The 15,375-nt window shown below is 38.1% G+C and overlaps 1 non-coding gene across 1 annotated transcript; it reads right to left on the reverse strand.

Moving 5' to 3' along the window:
* Positions 1–1,313: 1,313 nt before the first annotated feature.
* On the reverse strand, positions 1,314–1,419 carry LOC122030710. Its single transcript, XR_006125564.1, has one exon. It is a non-coding gene; the product is annotated as a small nucleolar RNA R71 (small nucleolar RNA).
* Positions 1,420–15,375: the final 13,956 nt, after the last annotated feature.

Below are 15,375 nucleotides of genomic sequence, written 5' to 3' on the forward strand. Positions count from 1 at the left end.
AGGGAAGTTATCCCTAGAAGTAACCTTAAAAACACCAATGTGACTAAGACTTTTAAGAAGCTTTAGAAAGTCACTAAGAAGGTCACAAGGAAAGTTATCTCTAGAGTTGACCTTAAGGAAACTAGTGTGACCAAGACTTCTAAGAAGCCTAGCAAGGTCATTAAGAAGGTAACTAGGAAAGTTATCCCCATTGAATACCTAGCACACCCAAGGAGCACCAATAGATTTTGAGTTTCCTAAGAGTGTGTCTCTACACCCTAGATGAGTTTAAAAAGTATCAACTCTAATTGGAAGGGTAATTAACTCAACCATTGATGAAGTTGACACTTTGAGAGCATTTTCAAGGTATTGTTACACCTTGAAAATGAGAAATTGATGTTTACTCTTTGGAAGAGTAAAATATGTCAAAATTTAAAGATTTGGACTTAATTAAAATTGACACAAATAGAATAAATCAAAGAAATACTAAGTTGGGATTTTTGACATTTTCTTGGGAGATGAGGGTAACCTAGGATTATTTTTAGCTTAGCAAATAGATTAAGGATAGAGACACTTATATATATATATATATATATATATCTCGTATCACACATGCATCTTGCCTATGGGATCGATATTTTTATTACTTGACGACATCCATATACTTGCGAGCACACATTAAGTTTTTGGCATCATTGCCGGAGACTACGCTTATAAATTAGTTGATAACTACTTGAGTTAGTCTAAACTTGTTTTTTTTCACATTTTGTAAATATTTATGTAATTTTATTTTTATAGATATATCTTGCATTTGCTTACTTTTATTTCTGTAATTTCCTTCCTGTACTTTGAATTTCTTGCACCTAGATTCTTGTTTCCACATTTGAGAACACTTTTGAATTTTGCTTTGGGAATTCTTGTTATTAAAATCTATATTCCTAGTCAGTAAATCAATTGATCAGATAAAGATGGTTCAAAGACCTTTGAAAGACTATTATACTCCTAAATCAGTAAGAGATTTGAGTCTGATTATGTTATCGGAAACATATGTTTCAAACTTTACTATTGATCCAGCCTTTATTTATAAAATTCAAGAAAATTAGTTTGGAGGGTTAGACTCAGGAATTCCTTATGCACACTTGACAGAATTCTACAGATATTGTGACACATTAAAGTACGAAGAGATTTCTATTGATTGTATTATGTTAGTGGTTTTCTCCTCAAGGATGCTACAAAGGTATGGCTAAACACTTTACAATCTAGAAGTATAAGGACATGGGGTGAACTCGAAAGAAAGTTTTTGAATAAATATTTTCCTCTAAGGAAGACAACTCAACTCAGGAATCAAATCTTGAACTTCACACATAAAGAAGGAGAAATATTATGATAAGCATGGGGTGAATTCTTAACTCTCTTATACCAATGGCCACATTATGGGATTGAGGACTAGCTAGTAATCCATATATTTTATGTAGGAATATCTTTTCAGAACAAGAATCTACTAGATTGGGCATTCGTGGTTCTCTACACAACAAAAGTTTGAATGATGTATGTGAAATCATTGACCAAGTAGCAACGAATCTTAATGAATGGTTAGGAGTAAACCATATGACTCTCTCATTCAAAAGTCCAGAGAGCGGAGAAACCTAAAATATTTTAGAGGAAGACATTCATCTCCATCATGAAGACCTTATAGAGCTACTACCCTGGTGCAGTGGAACACTAACATAGACATTAGAATGTATGAATTCTCCAATTAAAATAACTACGGATTTGGATTATGGAGATTTCTTAGATGGAAATGGGTATAGCGGTGATTGTTTTCTCTTTCCCACTTTAGAAGACCCCCTAGAGGAAAGTTTGAGATATGAAGAAATAGTGGGAGATGTGAATAGGAGTATAAACAGGTAATGATAATTGAGCGAAATTCTGTTGTACTCGAAATCTCACCACCTCAAGTGGAACTGGAACCTTTGCCATCCAATCTCATATATGAATTCCTTGGGCCAAACTCCACATTTTCTATAATAATTAATGCAAATTTGAGGAGTTAGAAACCAAGAAACTACTTAGAGAGTTGAGCTTGCATAGAAAAGTAATTGGGTATACTATTGATGACATAAAAGGAATTAGTCCCTCTTTAAGCATGCACAGGATTTTGTTAGAAGAAGGCCACAGAAGCTCCGTTGAGAATCAAAGAAGACTCAACCCTAACATGAAAGAGGTGGTACAAAATGAGGTACTAAAGCTACTAGATGCAGGAATCATATATCCCATTTCTGATAGTGAATGGATAAGCCCAGTACATGTAGTATCAAAGAAGGAAGGAATGGCAGTAATCAAGAATGATAATAACGAATTGATTCCAACAAGAATAGTTACCGGATGACAGATATGTATTGATTATCAAAAATTGAATAAAGAAATGAGAAAAGATCATTTCCCCCTTCCCTTCATTGATCAAATGGTCAAAAGGCTGACAAAATATTACTACTTCTGCTACCTGGATGGGTACTCTGGGTTTTATCATATTCCAATACATCCCCATGATCAGGAAAAGACTACTTTTATATGCCCCTATGGAACTTTTGCTTATCGACGTATGTCTTTTGGATTATGAAATGATCCTACAACTTTCCAATGTTGTATGATGGACGTTTTCGCAGATTTGATAGAAGATATAATGGAAGTATTTATGGATGACTTCTCAATGTATGAGACTAATTTTGATTTATGTTTATCTAATCTCTCTAGAGTCTTACAGAGATGCGAAGAAGTAAATTTGATCCTCAATTAGGAGAAGTGTCATTTTATGGTTAAAGAAGAATATTGGGACACAAAATCTCAGAATATGGAATAGACGTCGATCTAGTGAAGATAGAAGCTATTGAGAAACTTCCCCCCACCAATTAATATGAGGGAGTGCGGAGTTTTTTTGGGGCACATAGGATTTTATCGAAGATTTATAAATGACTTTTCCAAAATCACCAAGCCATTGATTAATCTTTTGATTAAGGAAGTGAAATTCTGTTTCAACGAGAGTTGCTTGGAGGCCTTCAAGAAAATTAAAAGCGCTCTTATCACTACCCCGGTAATCCAAGCATCGGATTGGAAACTCCCAGTTGAAATAATGTACGTTGATAGTGATTTTACAGTTGGAACAGTGTTGGGTCAAAGGAAGGATAAGAAGTTACATGCCATCCACTATGCTAGCAAGACCCTAGATGGAGCCCAAATGAACTATGCTACTCCAAAAAAAGAATTATTGACAATGATTTTCACATTTGACAAATTTAGATCATATTTGATGGATTTAAAAGTCATAGTCTATACAGACCATGCAGCTATACGATATCTACTTAGTAAAAAAGATGTCAAACCATGGTTGATTAGATGGATACAACTTCTATAAGAGTTTAACTTGGAAATCAGAGATAAGAAAGGAGCAGAGAATATGGTAACGGATCATCTATCTAGGATATGGCTAGATAAACAAAGGGATCCGAGAAATGATTTGCCTATTAATGACTCTTTTCCTGATGGACACCTTCTATCTATATCTAGTGTGAAGGTGCCATGGTATGCAGACTTTGAAAATTACCTTGCCAGCAAGGTCATTCCCCCAAGCTTTTTTCACGTCAACAAAAGAAGAAATTCTTCTCTAATGTTAAATATTATGTATGAGATGAACCTTTACAAGAAATGCAGCGATGCAATTTACCAAAGATGTGTTCTCGAAGAGGAAGTTAAAGAAATTCAGTTTCATTGTCATTCATCATCCTACGGTGGACATTTGAGGATTATCAAAGTGGCCACAAAAATCTTACAAGCTAGATTTTTCTAGCTGCATTTATTCAAAGATACAAAGGAGAATGTTCAATATTGTGATCAGTGTCAAAAGACTAGAAGCATCACTAAATGAAATGCCCTAAAATGGGATTCTTAAAGTCAAATTATTTGATGTTTGGGGAATAGATTTTATGGGTCCATTTCCTTGTCATGTGGAAATAACTACATCCTTGTTGTCATGGACTATGTGCCTAAGTGGATGGAAGCTATCACCTCCCCTACCTGCGACACTAAAACAGTTATCAAATTATATAAAAAGATAAATTTTCTTTGATTTGGAGTCCTAAGAGTTGTCATAAATGATGGGGGTCCCATTTTATTGAGAAGTAGTTTGAAAATGTACTCAAGAAATATAGGGTGAGTCATAAAATTACAACATCTTACCATCCGCAAACTAGTGGGCAAGTTGAAATCTCTAATAGAGAAATCAAAGCAATTTTGGAGAAGGCAATATCTACATCATGAAAGGATTGCTCTCTAAAATTAGATGATGCTCTATAGGCATACCGAACTGCTTACAAGACCCCAATCAAAATGACCCCATTCTGGATAGTCTATGGAAAGTCGTGTCATACACCAAATTAGAGTACAAAACCTATTGGGCAATTCAAAGCCTCAATTTTGACTTGAAAGCAGCTGGTGAGAAAAGAAAACTGCAACTTAATGAACTCGATGAATTGCAAATGGATGCATATGAACATGCAAGGTCCTATAAAGAAAGAATAAAGAAATGATACGATCAACACATTTTATGATGGGAATTCAAAGGAGACTTGGTGCTATTGTTCAACTCTAGGCTAAAACTATTCCCCAAAAAACTAAAATCATGGTGGATAGGACCATTTAAAATTCTAAAGGTGTATCCATATGGAGTAGTTGATATTTGGAACGAAGAATCCAAACTTTACAAGGTAAATGGGTAGTGTCTCAAGATCTATTTCCTTAGATCACCAATTAACAAATGTGAAAAGCTATACTTTTTTGAACCATGACCACCTGAGTGAACTAAATAAGGGGTCAAGCTAAAGACCTAAAACAAGCGCTTCTTGGGAGGTAATCCAAGTGTTCTATTCCGCTTAGTTTGCAATCTTCTTTATTTATTAGTTGTTTTATTTGTCTTTTAATTATGTTTTCAGGTTTTTCACGACCTCCATGAGCTACCATGATCCTCCATGGGTATAGAGGCATCGGTGAAGTTGATGAGAAGGAAGGCCATGGGCATAGACTCAACTCTCACACACCTCAAAAAGCCGGCCATGTGACTTCACACAGCCGTGTGGGGTTGGCCGAGAGCAAATTGGGGATGGTCATGTCAAATGATATGGCTGTGTCAATCTGGCCAAGAGAAAGGAGGGTGTGGACTTGTCAAATAACATGACCGTGTCAAATGACACGACCGTGTCAAATGACACCACCGTGTGACTCAACCCGAGAGGGAGTAGGGTGTGGCCGTGTCATTTGACTCAGCCATGTGATTTCAGCCGAGGTGAAGAAGACCATGGCCATGTCATTTGACATGACCATGTGAGAAATCTATGAAAAAGGCTGTGTAGCACCACATGGCCCAGTTCATATAAACCCTAGTTACAGCATGGGCATGTGGAATCCACATGGTCGTGCTCGTCAACTACTCCGTCTTCCACACCCCTTTCCAATCCCCTCTTCTTCCAAGAGCCCTCAAATTTCTTCCTTCAACTCCCACTATCCACTTCCTTCTTTTTTGAGCAATCTATGTGCCCTAGATTTTGATATTTGGGCAAAGGTTTAAGTTAGATTTATTATTATATTTGATATGCATTGTGAGTATGCAGGATACAAGTACAACAAGGAAAGTCCAAGTGTGATCTTGGCCAAGGTGAAAGTCCAAGTTGAGTCTTAGTGGTGTAAGTCTAAGCATGTAGTCTTGGCAACATAAGTCCAAGTGTGACTTGGCAATAGATGAAATCATGGAGGCATGACCTCTTGGCCAAGGAAGACCTGACAATAATCACAAGGCCGATGGAAGCTCCAGAAGGCAAGACATGAAGGATAGGGAGGCATCTGAGGGATGCAAGGCTGATGGAGGAGGCTAGAAGGCTAGGTCTAGGTTGTGTGGGTAAGGACAAGTGTATGAGAGATTGCACTCAGGGTAAAATCCTATATTTAAGATTTTATGGTAGCAGTTACTATAGCAGTCGACTGATATTTTCATCAGTTGGCGGGTAGCGAATAGAATACCTCTGTTCACTCAATCTATGTGGATCAGTTAACTGGTATTTTCATCAGTCGACTAGTATGGAGCCGTTGGCCTGTAACGATCGAATTTCACTTAGGACCAGTCAATTGATATTTTTACCAGTCGACTGGTGGCAAGAAATACAGCTAAGTGTTTCCTCTTAAGCTCTATTTAAGAGAGCTTGGGGTACATGGCTGGAGTTTGTTGGGGGCTAATCCACCGACAGATAGGGATCGCCTATCTCAAGGACAAGCCATGGAGTAAGAGCAAGCAATCTCCAAACTATGTTACATTGAATGTGTTAGAGTTTGTGTTCATTTGATTACTTTCTTGTTTTAGTTTCATTTCCACTTGAGCAAACTAACATCTTTTAGTGAAGTAATCAATTTGGGGGTGACTTACCTATTCAAACCCCTTTCTAATAGACCACCAATCACCAATAAGTGGTATTAGAGCCAAGTTGCACTTCATGGGACTAACCATTGAGAAAAGCAACTTTAAGAAGATGACCGACTTAATTAAGCCTCCAAAGTTTGAAGGAGGAAGTCTATGAGACATCACGTATTGGATGATGAAGATGGAGGTCTTCTTCAAAATGGATTGGGATACCTTGATGGTGGTTAAGGAACTATTCGAAGTTCCAAGAGACAAGAAAGGGAAAAGACTCTAACAAAGATATTGGATCGAGGAGCAACGATCACAATCAAAGGAAAATAATAAGGTAATATCAATCTTAATAGATATTATGCCTTCTAACATGATATGTGATGTAAGCAAGTATGAGAATGCTCATGACTTATTGAGCAAGATAAAGTTGGGTGTAAAAGAAGAACCCAACCCTACACACGAAAAGGAAGAGCCTAAGGAGAAGGGTTCAATGGTCCAAGAAGTAGAGAAGGAGCAATCGAATGTGGAGATGAATTCAACATCAAAAGAGGAAGAGAAAGTGAATTTGATCACATTCAAGGAGAAGAAAGATGAGGAAGTGTCATCCACATCTTCAAGGGTTGAAGAAGAATCCAAGACAAGTGAAGAGGAAGTCTTGGAAGTCGGCCTTGTAAGTGTTGGAACCCCATGATAGTTTAATGAGATCAACCAAGTTAGATTAGGTCCTGTTAGTATTTAATTTCTATGTCTAGGTGTGCAGGAGCTTAGGAAGTTAAGCGGAAGATGCAGCTAGCGAGAAGGATGTCACGGGAAGAGAGTCGACGAGCTCAGTGCATTCGAGGGACGAGGTGCTGCGGAAGAGTACACCGGCCGATGAGAAGGACTCGCATGGCGGTCCAAAGGATGAGAAACCAGGGGGGAAGTCTACTCGAGGAGAAGGCCGGAAAATGAGTTCGGGTGAGCCCTATTTTGGTTGGCCGAAATCATCCAAGCAATTGGAGCAACAAGAGAGCCAAAAGGGAGCTACGGAGCTGCTGAAGGTGCCCTCAAAGGAGTTAAAGGCACCTTCACACCTTTCAATGGGAAGGTGCCTTCAACAGAGTTAAAGGTGCCTTCAACCCACCATAGAAGGCGCCTTCAACCACTTGAAGGAGCCTTCGACCAGGCAAATATTGTCATTGCCAAAGGATAAAGCTTTATCCTTTGGCACCTAGCTGGAGGTGCCTTCTAACCTGTTTGAGGAGCCTTCCAGCCCCGAATCAGGTTTCCCAGGGGCTATAGAAAGACCCCTGGACCTAGGAAATAGATATCAACTCTAGTATTCATTTCCTAACAACTGTCTGAGCAATTAACGAGTGTAAGAGGGTTCTCCGCCTTCACCAAAGGAGATCTTTCAGAGCTTTTTCATTGTTCTTGAATTAATAACCACCTAGGTTGTAACTAAATAAATCTTGTGACTCATCTTTTTAGTTGTTAATTTAATTTACTATTATTGTTGCTTTTAATTATAGTTGAAAGAATGGGAAGGGTGTTATTTTTGTTGATAGGCAATTCACCCCCCTCTTGCTAGCCACCAGCGGTCCAACAATTGGTATCAGAGCCCAACCACCTTAGAAGGACTAACCACCGACTGAAGCACTGAAATGATGGCTGGACCGATGATCTTCGCACCGAAGTTTGAGGGAGAATTTGCATCTTGGAAGAAACATATGGAGGTATTTTTCAAAGCTGATTTTGAAATACTGTTAATCATTAAATATGGCTTTGTAGCTCCTAAAGATTCCTAAGGAAATGAAAAGGAAGAACATCAATGGACCAAGAAGGAGCAAGCAGACTTCATAGCGAATGGAAGAGACAAGTTCCACCTACTCAACATACTTCCAGCATAGGAAGTAAATCAGATCGGAGATTATGAATCAGCAAAGGAACTTTGGAAGAAGTTCTTAGAGCTGCACGAAGGAACTTCCAATGCAAAGCTTGTGAGATGGGACCTACTTCGGAACCAACTGACAAACCTTCGAATGGAAGAAAGAGAAACAGTTGCACATCTGCACTCAAGCATCAAAGAATTCATTACCAGATTCACGAATCTTGGAGAAAAGGTAACAAACTGAGATTCATTAAGGTATTCTTTAAACGTATTTCCTAAGACACTCGAGTGGACATTTATAGTCGATTCATTTTACATATCTAAAGACCTCGAAGTTAGTTCATTAGAAAGTATTTGTTCCACTTTTGAACTTCACGAATCAAGATGTGCAAACTTGCGAAACAAAGGAGAAAAGATAGCCCACAACATAGCACTAAAAGCAAACCAAAAGGGCAAACAAGATTCAGACTCTGAAACATCCATTGGCGTAAATGAAGTGGCACTATTGGTAAGGAAATTTAATAAATTTATTCGATCTAATAAATTTAAGTCACAGACAAAAAGGGACTATCTGAATAAAAGGAAGGTTCAATGCTACAACTATAACGAAGAAGGGCACATCAAGGATGACTGCCCCAAACTAAAGAAGAAGGAAAATGGCAAGGGCAACAAACCAAAGCATAAGAATTTGAGGGCCACATGGGATGAATCATCGTCCTTCGAATCCGAGATTGTAGCTTACGCCGGACTAGCTCTACAAGCTAACTACCAAGAAGAAGACAAAAGTAGCTAAAAAATGAGCATTGATGAAAGGGGAGGATTATCAGAGGAAAGCTCTGATGAAGGGGGAGCATCAGTTCACGAGGTAAGTGAGGTACGTGCTCTTTCAACTGAACAATCTTTCTAATTTATCAAAATACTTTCTAAAAATTTATGCAAATTAGAAAATGAAAATACTGATTTGAAAGATAATTAGCCAAGGCATGCCCATTAGAATTATTTGATAGTTTAAAGTTAGAAAATGAAAAATTAAAAGAAAAAAAAATAATTATTCAAACAAAATTATGCATGCACAAATACCTATAATCATTCAAATGTTAGACCTATCAGTAGGCTAAATTGGAATTTACGATTTCACAGGGGTCAACTCAGAAAAATTTCCAGAAGTAATATACCCCTCAAATTTTTAATTAATCTAGTAGGAAGGAACCTATATTGAGTTCCAAAATCGTATTTAGATTGAATTTTCTTTTGAGCTTTTAGAGAGAAAATTAAATGTTTAATTTCTTTAAGAGGCTTTGTCTAGAAAGTGGTTGTTGCTCCAATAATCAAGAAGGCCTAGTGCCTCATCACAGTTTGGAATTCAATTAATAAAATGAATGTTTAATTGACTAACTGTTAAGCATTTAAATTAACTAATGCTTTCAATGTTTCCTTAGACATTCTAATGAACCCCATTTTTTAATGTGATCAAAAGGTAAAAAGTGAAGAACAAGTCTAGGGAGGGTACTTGAAAATTTTTACTTGCAACTTTTTACTTAGAAATATTTTTTTACTTGCAAATTTTTACTTAGAAAAATTTATTTTTGCTTGCAAATTTTCTTTTTACAAAAATTAAAACTATTTCTTTTTGTGGTTTACCCTAACTTAACTTGGGTTTGATCAAATCAAAAAGGGGGAGATTGTTGGAACCCCATGATAGTTTTGATGTGATCAACCAAGTCAGGTTAGATTTTGTTAGTATTTGATTTTTGTGTCTAAGTGTGCAGGAGCTTAAGAAGTCGAGCGGAAGACACAGCTAGTGAGAAGGATGACACGGGAAGAGAGTCGACATGCTCAGTACATCCGAGGGACGAGGTACTTCGAAATAGTACACCGATGAATAAGAAGGGCGAGTGCGACGATCCGAGGGATGAGAAGCCGGGGAGGAAATTTGCTCGAGGAGAAGGACGAAAAATGGATTCGGGTGAGACCTATTTCGGTTGGCCGAAACCACCCAAAAAATCAGAGCAGCAAGAGATCCAAAAGCGAGTTGCGGAGTTACTGGAGGTGCCCTAAAAGGAGTTAAAGGCACCTCCACGCCTTTCATGGGAAGGCGCCTTCAACCCACCATGGAAGGTGTCTGCAACCACTTGAAGGCGCCTTTGACCAGGCAAATATTGTCATTGCCAAAGGATAAAGCTTTATTCTTTGGTGCCTCGCTGGAGGCGCCTTCCAGCCTGTTGGAGGCACCTTTCAGTCCCATATAAGGTTTCCCAGGGGCTATAAAAAAACTCCTGGACCTAGGAAATAGATATCAACTCTAATATTCATTTTCTAGCAACTATCTGAGCAATTAACAAGTGTAAGAGGCTTCTCTGCCTTCACCAAAGGAGATCTTTTAGAGTTTTTCATTATCTTTGGATTAACAACCACCTAAGTTGTAACCAAGTAAATCTTGTGCCTCATCTTTTTAGTTGTTAATTTAATTTACTATTATTGTTGCTTTTAATTAGAGTTAAAAGAATGAGAAGGGTGTTGTTTTGTTAATAGGTAATTCACCCCCTCTTACCGGCCACCAATGGTCCAACAGTAAGCATCTCCACCGAAGTGAAGTCAAAGGACCACATTATTTTCTTCAGTTGTAATGAGAAGAGACACTACAAGAGTAGGTGTCCATTGGGTAAGAAGAAGGTAACTCTTAAACCTAATCAAGTTATTTTAAATACTAACATGGGTTGTAGGAAAGGAGCCAAGGAGAAGAAGCATATTAAATGCTTCACATGTGGTGAAATGGGTCACTACCACACCAAATGCCAAAGGAAGGGAGAGCTCAAGAAGTTGGAGCATTTGAACAAATGGGAGAAGAATAGGAGTTCAAGTTGAGAGGGAGATTCAAGGGTAAGTGAGGTATATCCTAACTTGAAGGTTAATTCAAATTTAAATTCCTCCACGTATGCTAGAAATAATTTTTATTATTTATCCATGCATAATTTTGGTTTTAAGTATCATGATATAAATAGGGTCAATGTAGATCATAACCCTAAGATACCTATGCATGATAAACCTAGACATGTTAGATTCTCATTACCTTAGGAGAAGAAGATAATGGAGAACCTAGGCAAAAATCCCAAAAAGAGGAGACATATGCCTAGAAAAATGGGTAGGTCTAGGAATGTCCAAGGTGGACATGTTCGCTCTAGGTTTCAAACCTAGAAAGGAAAAAATCAAGTTTTAATGGAAAAACTTCATAAGTTAGAAAAATTCCTTAAGAGATTTAATGTTGGATCTAATGGATTATGTATGGTGTTGGGTAGCCAAAGACTCAATAATGATAGATCGGATTTGGGATACCAATCTAATGTCTCCAAGGCTAAGGGAAAGTCTTATGCTAGGGTTACATATGACTATAGAAAGGAGAAATCAAGAAATGGCAAGGGAAAACCATTTAAGAAAAATTAATCAAGGACAAGGTGTCTAAGGTTAAAGAGATTAAGTTTGTAGGTCAAGTGTCACTCGAGGTGCACCGTTGTGACCTAGTAATTATGGATGAGTCACCTAGGGAGGTGGCTAAGGCTAAAAGCTCTATGGGGTTCAAAGAGTCTTTGGGGCATATGGTAAATGGATCTCAAGTAGATATTAATTGGGAGTCTAGATGATCCATGGAATGCGCCAAAGTGGTTTGGAGACAGACTTGAGTCTCAAACCTAGGAAATTGACACATATGGGTTGAGTTTCATACATGAAAATATGACATTGGGGCCATATGGCATGAAAATTAGTTTTGGATGTATAGATTCCATATAAACCAATGCTAGGGATGCATTGTGATTTAGTATGGGCAGATACATCAAAAGGAAACCAAAACTAGGAATTTAGATCAAGGTTCAATTGAACCATTTAGATAGTTTTAGATTTTATGTCAATCTTGGGATCTGTGATAAATATATTTTTTTCCAAGTAGACAAGGGCAAAATAGACCTCTCCATAAAATTTGAGAATTTTTAGATGTCTATGGAATTTTTGGCATATTTCTGAAAGTATGTCAGAAATACTGATTTTTGCTAAAATAGAGTACTAATCGACTGGTGCAGATACCAATTGACTGGTAACAATATTTTTCAAGCATAGAATATTTTTGTAAGCTTTATTTTATAGGGGCAATCGACTGGGGCATATGTCAGTCGACTGATACAATCTGAAACTATTTTCCAGCATTAGGAGTTGACCAAAAGGATGGTATACATGTATATAATCATATGGGAGATTAATACATGATATTTATGATCATTAGAGGTTAAAGAGTCCAATAATTAGGATATTGTTGTAGTTTTTTTTTATGAGTGGCAAAGGGGGAGAAGTTTAGGTTTAAGTGGGAAATCTAAATACCTTTACAAGAAATCCTATCTCAAGAGGGAGCTTAGGTGAAGGGGGGACCTAGGGTTAGGTTCCATGATTTATGCATGAGTAGATATAAAACTTTATTTGTATTTTTATTGCATTTATGTTCCCAAACTTAAATGGGTTACCAAACATCAAAAAGGGGGAGATTGTTTGAGCAATCTATGCACCCTAGGTTTTAAGTTTTGGGCAAAGGTTTAAGTTAGGTTTATTATTGTATTAGATATGCATTGTGAGTGTGCAGGATACAGGTACAATAAGGAAAGTCCAAGTGCGATCTTGGCAAAGGTGAAAGTCCACGTTGAGTCTTGGCGGTGTAAGTCCAAACATGTATTCTTGGCAACGTAAGTCCAAGTGTGACTTGGCAATGGATGAAGTCGCGGAGGTGCGGTCTCTTGGCAAAGAAAGACCCAACAACAATGACAAGACCAATGAAAGCTCCAGAAGGCAATGCATGAAAGATGGGGAGACATCCAAGGGACATGAGGCTGATGGAGGAGGCTAGAAGGCTAGGTCTAGGTTATGCGAGCAAGGACAAGTGCATGAGAGATTGTACTTAGGATAAAATCTTAGATTTAGGGTTTTACGGTAGTAGTGTTGTAGCAATTATTGTAGCACTTGATTGATATTTTCATCAGTCGATTGGTAGCGAACAGAATGACTCTGTTTGCTCAACCCATGTGGATCAATCGACTGGTATTTTCATCAGTCGATTGGTATCAAGCCGTTGGCCTATAACGGTCAAACTCCACTTAGGACCAGTCGACTGATATTTTTACCAGTCAACTGGTGGTGAAAAATACAGCTAAGTGTTTCTACCCGAGTTCTATTTAAGAGAGCTTGGGGTGCTTGGCCAAGGTTGACAAAATTAGTGGTGAGTAACCCTAATTAATAGTCAACAAGTTCTCTAGTGTTCATTGTAATCCAAGAGGTCTTAGTTAGTGGTGTGGTGAGGTTTCTCCACCCACAAGGAGATTTGAGATAGCCGGAGTTTGCCGGGGGCTAATATACCAATGGATAGGGATTGTTCACCTCAAGGACAAGCCATGGAGTAGGAGCAAGCAATCTCCGAACCACGTTACATCGAACATGTTAGAGTTTGTGTTCATTTGATTTCTTTCTTGTTTTAGTTTCATTTCCACTTGCGCAAACTAACATCTTGTAGTGAAGTAATCAATTTGGGGGTGACCTAGCTATTCAATTCCCTTCTAGCCAGCCACCGATCACCAACACTTCTCCCTTCCTAGAGTTTCCACCCCACTTTAGAATCAACCTCTCCATCATCTATAATGTCAAATCCCATCAAAGAAAGCACTCCAACAAGAAAAGGGAAGGAGAAGATGGATGCTTTAAGAGAACAAAACACATGCTTCAAGGGTATGTCTAATAATTTCGGTATTATTTTTTCTAGTGATGAACAAATGCATCATTATAATTCATTATCTAAATGTTCCATTTTGAACACTAGATTCATGGATCATGCAACCTTAGATGTTTTAGGTTTTAGAGATAATATGGACTAGCTCCTTGAGAGGTTAGGATGGAACAACTTTATGAGCATGAAATACCCAACTTACCTTAGAATTGTCTTAGAAATTTTAAGCTCCATTAATGTTGCTAATCTTCAAGGAGGTGGGAAGATTAAATTTTATTTTCTTAATGATGATTATGAGTGGACACTTGATGACTTTAATACATGCTTTGATTTGCCTAGGGACAGAACATATATAATGTTGGTCCCTTGTGGCCGGTTAGAGGGGGGTGAATAGCTTGAAATAAAAAATAAATACCTTTCTCGAAATTTATAGCGTAATTAACATAAACACTTGTACAAACAATAGTAAGCAAATTAAAAGAAGAGAGACACAAAGGTTTTACTTGGTTTACAATTAGAAGATTACTAATTCAAGACGTTGAAAAAGTTTACTAAAGACTCCTTTAGGCGGAGACTTCCGTCCGACTTCTTATCCCTCAAAATTGTCGCGTGTTTCCTTCTTGTCAGTAAGTGTACTCTTCTGCAACATCTCATCCCTCGGATGCACCGAGCTCGTTGGCTCTATCTCATGTCGTCCTTCTCGCTAGTTACGTCTTTCGCTGGACTTCCTGTGCTCCTAAGTTCCTGCACACTTAGACACAGGGCATCAAAACATAACAGGACCTAACTTGACTTGCTTGATCACATCAAAACTATTGTGAGGTACTTACAATCTTTCCCTTTTTGATGTGAGAACCCCTAAGAAAAAATGTGCAAAAATGAATGAACCCTCCCCTAGACTTAACCTCTAGTTCAGATGTAAGATCTCGGGAAATTTAAATACATAGGGTTATTTCAGAAATAGCCTTATAGAATTTTTCCGGAATTTTTAGAAATTTTCTGGGAATTTTTCGGAGCTCGTACGGAGAGTTTTGAGGGGATCAATTTCGGGTTTAGATAAAGCCTGTTTGGGATACCCGTTTAAGTGAGGAAATGTTTATTTAAATAAATTCTTTTTATAATTATTCCTTTTATTTCTTTCTCCCTTACAACGCCGATCCCAAACCCGAGCTTCCTCCTCACTTCCCCGATCTCCCCTTCTTCCTTCTCTGCCCTCTCTCTCGCGGACGAATCGGAGGCGACGGGAGTGGAGCTTCTCCTTTGGCGATCCTTCCTCTGCCAGCATCGACACCACAAGCTCAGATCCGGTCGGTGGTTCTC

Source organism: Zingiber officinale, chromosome 10B (genome assembly GCF_018446385.1).
Source record: "Zingiber officinale cultivar Zhangliang chromosome 10B, Zo_v1.1, whole genome shotgun sequence".
In the NCBI taxonomy this organism is placed as follows: Eukaryota; Viridiplantae; Streptophyta; class Magnoliopsida; order Zingiberales; family Zingiberaceae; genus Zingiber; species Zingiber officinale.